The sequence below is a fragment of the Cibotium barometz genome, chromosome 11 (assembly GCF_041138505.1).
Source record: "Cibotium barometz isolate CiBa-2024 chromosome 11, ASM4113850v1, whole genome shotgun sequence".
Taxonomy (NCBI): Eukaryota; Viridiplantae; Streptophyta; class Polypodiopsida; order Cyatheales; family Cibotiaceae; genus Cibotium; species Cibotium barometz.
Genome location: NC_141056.1, coordinates 57,903,156 through 57,911,392, shown reverse-complemented (window position 1 = coordinate 57,911,392; position 8,237 = coordinate 57,903,156).

Sequence of the window (8,237 nt, the reverse complement as noted above, 5' to 3'; positions counted from 1 at the left end):
TCTGGTAGCAGTAGTGTAGACAGAGTTGAAATAGTGGTTGTATTTGCATTAGCTTGATTGGGAGTCAAGTGGCAAGTGTTTAGTGAGTTGTTTTGCAAGTATATTGCAGAGATCAGATTTGTTGGTGTATGCTCAGTTGAGATGGAAGAGAGGCAACCAATTTGCTCACTAGGAATAAGCTTGACAAAAATAACTATCAAGCCTAGAAGTTCAGGATGAAGAAATTCTTTATGAGCAAGGAACTATGGGAGCTAGTCACAAATGAAGAGCTGCTGTTGAAGGTGAAGAAAAAACAAATGTTAGATTGTACAAGAAGAGATCCATGCAGGTGTTACACTACATATCTATCTTTAGTGTGCTGATGCAATGATTGGACGCAGGACTAAGAGTCCCAAGGTTGCATGGGATGCATTGGCAGCATTGTTTGAGTCCTCTTCCAAACCCAAAAAGCTACAACTCAAATAAGTGCTACATGAAGTTAAGAAGAACAATCTCAACATAAATGACTATGTTCTAAAGATCAAGAAAATTATGTCAGTTGGGATCCTTAGGTGTTACAATTGAAGGTCTAATTAGCAAAATAGTGGTCAAGGTAGATAAGGGCAAGGCCAACAAAGCTGAAGAGGAAGGGGGAGTTTTAGAGGAAGAGGAGCCCGCAAAGGCTTAGAAATTGTAATTATTGTGGGATCAAGGGCCCCCCAAATTCATGACGAGATGAGGACATCTCGATTTCTTTAAGAGGGGAAGGATGTAACATGCCCATCTATGCATCAACAGATCAACAAAAGGATATAGGAAAGAATGGACATCTATTTTTGATGACTCACATGACTACTAATAAAGAAGACCTATGTATCATGTGCGTTCAAGGGGTATTTAAAAAATCCCTCACCTGTGAATTTTTCATGAATAAAATGACCCCTTTTTCTTTATGGACTTACGTGTTTTTAAAAAAATCAATTAAAAAAACCCCTTTTGTAAATGTATTTCTATAAATTAACCTTAAAATTTTTAAATAAAAAAACTCCTTAATTTGAACTCACATGCTATACTTACATACTTTTCGATGAACCCGCCGAGCACGATGAGTAACATGCATGCAGCCCAACAATGAATGGTACATAGATTCAGGGACATTAAATCATATGACTTCACATGGTGACTGGTTCAGTAGCTTGGAACTAATGTCTGTGGGTGTGCTGATGATTCTTCATATGCTATCACTCATGATGTTGGTAAAGTGCCAGTTAAGATGTCGTCCACCACAGGAGATGTAAAGGACGTGTTTGATATATTACATGTTTGTGGGATGAACAAAAATATAATTTCAGTTAGTCAAATGGTTGACTAAGGCTTGCAGATTAAATTCAACTCCGAAGGGATGTTTTATGGAAGATGTAGAACATGGTTGTAGGAGGCTGATTTTGCAAAAGGCGAGAAGGTTGGTAGAATCTTTAAGTTCGATGTGTGTTTTCTTGAGTTAGACACAATAATGTTTGCCCAATATGTTAGGGGCAAGTTTCAAAAATAGAAATGTGGCATAAAAGGATGGGCCACATGGATTTCTAGAGACCAAAATACATGCCATTGTGACTGGGTTGCCCAAGTTCAAGATAATAGTTCCACCAAGTGTATGTGAATCTTATCAGATTAGGAAGTAGACAAGGCAGTCATTTTCTAGGAGTTTTCATAGGGCTAAAAAGGTCCTAGAGTTGGTACATACAGATGTATGGGGTCCTACCAAGCATGCCAGCATAAATGGTAACCATTACTATGTGACATTTATAGATGATCATAGGAGGAAAGTGCGATGATCATACTAGAGTGGGAGTTTAACTGGCATCTGAAAACCAACCACAAGCGAAAAAAATCATTTTTCCTTGGTTGAGTCCCTTCACCAACAAAAGGTAAAGCTCTAATACCACTATAACATGCAGAAGCTTATAAATATGATTATACTTTAATAGGGAATATTCAACAACTTGGTTCTTGATGATTGCACAATGTCGCACAGAGAGAGAGAGAGAGAGAGAGAGAGAGAGAGAGAGAGAGAGAGAAGAAGAAGAAGAAGAAGAAGAAGAAGAAGAAAGACAAGTACACCCAATTGGGTCCCACATACACTCTGAAGGGCCCCCACCAAGGACTTGTGTATTTTCTTTATTGAATGATGAAAAGGATTGACTTTTTGTGGATATTTCTTGGATGTATATTTATAGCCTATAGATGACCTAATTCCTTTACATTTCTTTGAGCATCGAAGCATAATGATTGGTTGTATACCCATTATATCCCAACTTGTCCACTAGGTACCTAACCCTTGTAGACTTGCAATACACCTTGATCACTACCAAGTGTTCTCAAAACGGTTTTGGCTCTTTGTACACGTGATGTAGCAATAGGCGAGATCCCAAACTCTTCATCAAGACTCTATTTAGAGCTACTATCCCCACCATTAACAAATGAATGGCCTATTTTGAAACATTAGGTATTATGAAAAGGCTGCTCCACCTTCTCTTTTCCCTTTTGTGGTACATGTGAATTTGTTAAATTTTTAGCATATGTAGTATCACCAAATGATACGAATTTGTTAAAATTTTGGCATATGTAGTACCACCAAATGATGTGTCAAAAGTCTTGGCATTATGCCCGCCTCAACCTTCCTGACCAAGGTTAGACAATAGACCCATTGCTAGAGGACTCTCTTGACCAAGGTTAGACCCATTGCTAGAGGACTCTCTTGACCAAGGTTAGACAATAGACCCATTGCTCAAGTCCACTAAGTCCATGTGATTGATGCTCTCCATTTGTTACATCCACATTTTTGTTTACATTAGCCTATATGAAATCCTTCAATAGCATATACCAAGTACTCATTCCATAAAAAATAACATCCTTGTTATGAAGTCCCTCCTATAAGTATTTCTAGTATTAATAAATAAATTTAATTATAAAAATAATTTTAGAGAATTATCCAAAATTAAGTTAAAAAATTAATCTAGTAAGGTAAATAATTTATTTTATTAAAAAGTGACCCTAGAAGAAAAAAAATAAACTAACTAGGAATCTTAGTAAAAAGTTTTAAGTGTGAAGGAGAAGGTCTAAATATGTAAAGATGTGCAAAATGTGCACATGTGCACGATGGTGACACACGTGACTATGCCAAATGTGCATGAAAATTATATAATCCTATAAACATATAAAGATTGATATAAAGAAAATTAATGAGAGGAAAAATCAAGGTGCAAAATGTGCACAATGGATTTTCTTAAGAAAATTAACCCATGTGAATTTTACCACACATGTGCATATATATATATATACATATTTATGCATACAAACATGGGCTAAAAATTAATTAAATTAATTAGATCTTATAAAATAAATTAAAATGGGGATTGTCAATTAGAAACTAAGGTTAGAGTCTAGAAATATTAAAAATTAAAAGATGTGTTTGGGAATGGTTAAAAAGGAGCTAAAAAAGTTAAAGGTCAATTTATTCAAATATTAAATTGATGCATGGGAAAATAATGGGAAAAGCTTAAAGTAGTTCAACTGTGCTTGCATGAGATAAGATTTGGACTAGATTTTTTTTAAAAAAAGAATGGTCCAATTCAACCAAAACCATGCAACTACATACTTTTACGTGCATGTAGGAGATAGTTAATCTTTTTTTTGGTGTTAATAGAAGCTCTCTCCCTCCTTTAAATTTCCCAAACTTGCTAGAAATAGGTTTAAGATGGTTTTATTATGCTACTTTTCCTAGTTTTTGTCACAATCAAGTACATATTGTAAGTGCATAATTGTTAGTCTACATCCTATTTAGTTATTCCCAAGGCTCTGTTTCCAAGGAGAAAAACTTATGGATTAGAAGAGGAGAGGATAGAAACTTGTAGATTAGAAGGGGACAGGAGAGTACCCTATATCACTACTGTAGAGCAAATCATATTCAAATTAAATCCCTCTTACAAGGAAGAATTAGCTTATGCTTGAAAATTATCATAAATTTGTATAATTGGTACCTTTCTTCTTGTTTTCTATTACTTTCAAATAAATTTTATCCTCTTAAAATTTTGAACCTCTGTAATTATTTACAAAGATTTAAATTAATACATTTATATAAATATACAAATCCTTAGTTGAGAGCTATTCATATATAGATTAAATGACTATAGAATTGATCAATTCTCTTATTTTTTTAATTGAATAGCTCATTGTATTATTGTATAGAGTTAGTAGTGTCGTAAAATATTTCATTATATCTTCTTATTAAATAGACATGTGATCCTTAGTTAATCTTTTGGAATTGTATAGAGATAGTGTCTGTGATGACATGGCAAAGAGAGGGATTTTTCAAGGCCTCTTGACCATTAGAAGACTTGAAAAATGCACATTGGGTAAAGTTGTTGAAGATGAGCTTGAAGATACGATGTCGAAGATGATGACAGCCCTGTTTGCACACCAAATGTTGCTTTTGCTGTGAAGAATACCTAGAATTCGACAAAAAACATTTCGAACTAACACTCCCTGAGGATGCCTGTGAAGAGCCCCAAAATGCACCCAAAATGCTTTGAAACGTGAAAAAATGATGTTGAAGGTGTTAAAGATGAGCCCAAGGATACAACATTGAAGATGACGATGGTAATATTTGCACAACAAATGCTACTTCTACTGTGAAGAATACCCAAAACCAAACAAAAAATAGTTCGAACTTGAGGATGCCTGTAGAAACCTTACAACATGCAAACGTGTCCGAAACGCTTCGAAACATGTAAAAATATAGTTAATGTAGTTAACATCACACTATAGGGTATATCGACACCACACTATAGAGTATACCCTCGGGGGGTGCACTACTAGAAAACTCTAGGTATCACGTGTGTTCAAGAGGTATTAAAAAAACCCCTTAACTAAAATTTTTCCCCCAATAAAACAACCCCTCTTTACTTATGAACTAACGGATCTTTTTCTAAAGTTGAATTAAAAAAACCCTCCTGTTAATGTAATCTTGTTAATTTTTTTCAATGTATCTAATTAAAAAACCCCTCCTGTTGAACTCACGTGGTACACCAACATTTTTTGAGGTGAACCCCCCGAGACCTTCTCCACCTAAGAGACGAGCTCAATCTGAGACAAACAAAGGAGAAATTCCATGAGAAGATGACAAGGAGACAACAGTCGAGAGAAGCTGCTCTGATACCAATCATTGGAGTGGAGATCAAAGTAGTAACATACACATAGATGCCATAAGCAAGGAGAGATAGATGGAAGCACAACACTCAAAAGTACATTGATGAGAAATAAGTGAAGTACAAGTGAAGTGATATGATAAAGTCACTTACACACACTCATGAGAGTGCATACATACACTCGGGGGAAAAACCTCTTAAAGAGAGAAAAAGTTCCCCGGTCCATTATTAACCTACGTCCACACATCACTACCACATATAAATGGCTACATAAGAAATACACTTAATTTACCTGCTCGGCGTCATCGTGCTCCTACTCTAGCGGCATCCCAAGTTGTTTCTGCCTAGGGTAGATCTACCTTCATCCATCCCCTATGCTAGTATCTAGTGTTGTGGGGTCAAGGTCCAAACAACCCTCCTTGTAGACTCTCAAACTCCACATACATTTAGAAGTATTTGTAAGGAACTTTGTTATCTTACCCATATATGTTGTTAATAGAAGTCTATCTTTTGTAAGAGGGTGTTGGAATATATGAAGCAGCCTCCTTACCTTGTGCTTAATGCCAAATGAAAAAGTCTATGGCTTCGTGTATATACTTTCTTAAGGGTAGGCATAGTGGCCATGGAATATTTGTTAATTATGGCTAGCCAAGTGTGAATGCTAGGCATTTGTGGCCATGGAATATTTGTTAAAAATGGCTAGCCAAGTGTGAATACTAGGCATTTGTATGTAACATAATTTTGACATTAATCAATATGCAATTATTCCCCTTGCAATAAAAGACTTGTGAGCTCTCTATCCTCTTCTCCTTACTCTCTTCTTATACTTTTGTTAAGTCTCCTTGCATAGCTAGATGGATGCATACATGGGTAGGACTGTTTGTAGGATCTTGCTCTCATGAGCATCCCCCCTCTATCCACCTCTTGGGAGATTGATCCATAGTGTAGGAAATTTACTTCTTGCCTTCATCTAGGTAGATAAAGATCTCCCTCCACACCCACGGCTATGGAGCTCTCTATGTGAGAATAGAATGAGAATGCGGATGACGAGCTAGCACACCGAACCAAGAAGTTGCATTTCCCAGCTCTAAGGCAAAGCTCCCACAGTGACACATGTTTCAGCAAGGCTAGGTAAGCTTTTAACTTGAACAGACCTCTATCAAGTTTTATTTTCTTGATTGGGGATGCATGGGCCCCTTCCTAGACACTCATTACTTCATTCTAAAGAGACCACGCTTCAATCCAAGACACTCATTACTTCATCCTTTCAAAATGTAGATTAAAGTGAGTTGGGGAGGACATTGACTCAGGGAGACATTACGAATTCAGGGTATCCCAACCTGTCATATATGCCCCTTGGAGACCTTTTTAATCCACCACCCTAAAGCTGCCTACAAGAGTAAGGATAGAAGATGTCATACTTCTAAAGCTAAGTGCCCACCCACTTACTGGCAAAGATAAGCAACTTAGATCCAAAGTGGGTATCCCACTACTTCATTTGATGGACCTAGGGGAACTTATTATTGAGGCTTATGATAGAAGGCTACGTGATTATATCTAGGTGACCATGTGTTATTCATTTTCTTTTTCAAGGTGTGCTTATGGTTGAGGCTCATGATCAAAGGAAAAATGGAGATACCCTTACTTAGAGCTCCAACAATGAGGAACTTGGCTCCATACATATTTTCAAGAGATAATAAAAATTCATATGAAAAATAAAATAAAATTCCTACTGAAATCTTAAGTCTAAAATCTGAGATTTTGCGACGGATATAACCTAAGAAGAAAAAGGCTTACCCTTGCAAACTCTATCCGAGAAAAAAAAAGTATGCAATCGCCTGTCCTTTTCTTTCTCTAATCAATGCTTAAAAACTTGAATCCCCATTTCTCAGGGGACAAGCTACAAGCAAGAGAGAACTAGTAGCCCCTATTTTTTATCAAAGCGATACTTCATAAGTTGATTACTTTTTTCTCGTGTCAAAATTTCATGAAATGAATAAGGCACTAAAATGTTGTTTTGCATTTCTATTAAATATATTATGTGAGTTTTTCAAGAATTAGAGTGTTTTTCTAAGGTTTCATTTTATTATGTAATAATTAACCCTTGAAAAAGTCAATGAAATGATGACCCTTCATGCCCTTTCTATTTGCATATACTCACCCATATTCTTTCTATTTAAGGTCACACAATTTATTCAATATGCAATGATTAATGCTTAAAAAAGTCAATGAAACAATGACCCTCTATGCCCTTTCTATTTGCATGTATTCACCCATGTCCTTTCTTTTTAAGGTCTCGCAATTATCTATAAAAGGCTCATTCCACGAGAAGAGGGAGGGAGAGAGGAGGACAGGGAGGGAGAGAGAGGAGGAGCACAGGGGGGGAGAGAGAGGAGGAGGAGGCAGACACCTTATGTAGTAAGGTTGTATTAATTAAATGCCATGTCAGTGGCATTTCATACATACACCTACGCTATTTATTGATTTTCCTTTAAAAAAAAAAGGGATAGCTACCCCTATTTATGTGCATACTCTAGGATCAAGCTTTGCATTCTTTTTACAGCTACTTTGCCTAATGTAATCATCGGTTCTTGGTTTTGTTGTATGCCATGATGTATGTTAATGACATATCAATGTCTTATAGACCCCCATATAATTTATACACGTTTTATTTGCCACTGCATATTGAATGTATGTTAATGAATGATCTTATAGACTTTTGTTAAATAGGAATCTTTAACTCTCTCTCTCTCCCTCTCTCCCCATAGACACGTGTCCCACAACATGAGAATTTCCATTGGTCAACTAAGGATATTGTACCACCACCTTCAAATTGAGATAAGGAAAGCAGAGGGCATCCACAAGACAGACACATATGTAAGGTACACAACACTACGGAGATTAAATCTGTGGAGCATTACATACTTAGTTGCCCAAGTAATGTAGTACTGGGGAGATTAAATCTAAGGAGCGTTACATACTTAAATGCCCGATTTACTATGAATCTCATGAACACTACCACTATCTCTTTAGGGAGAGGTTCAAGCCCTT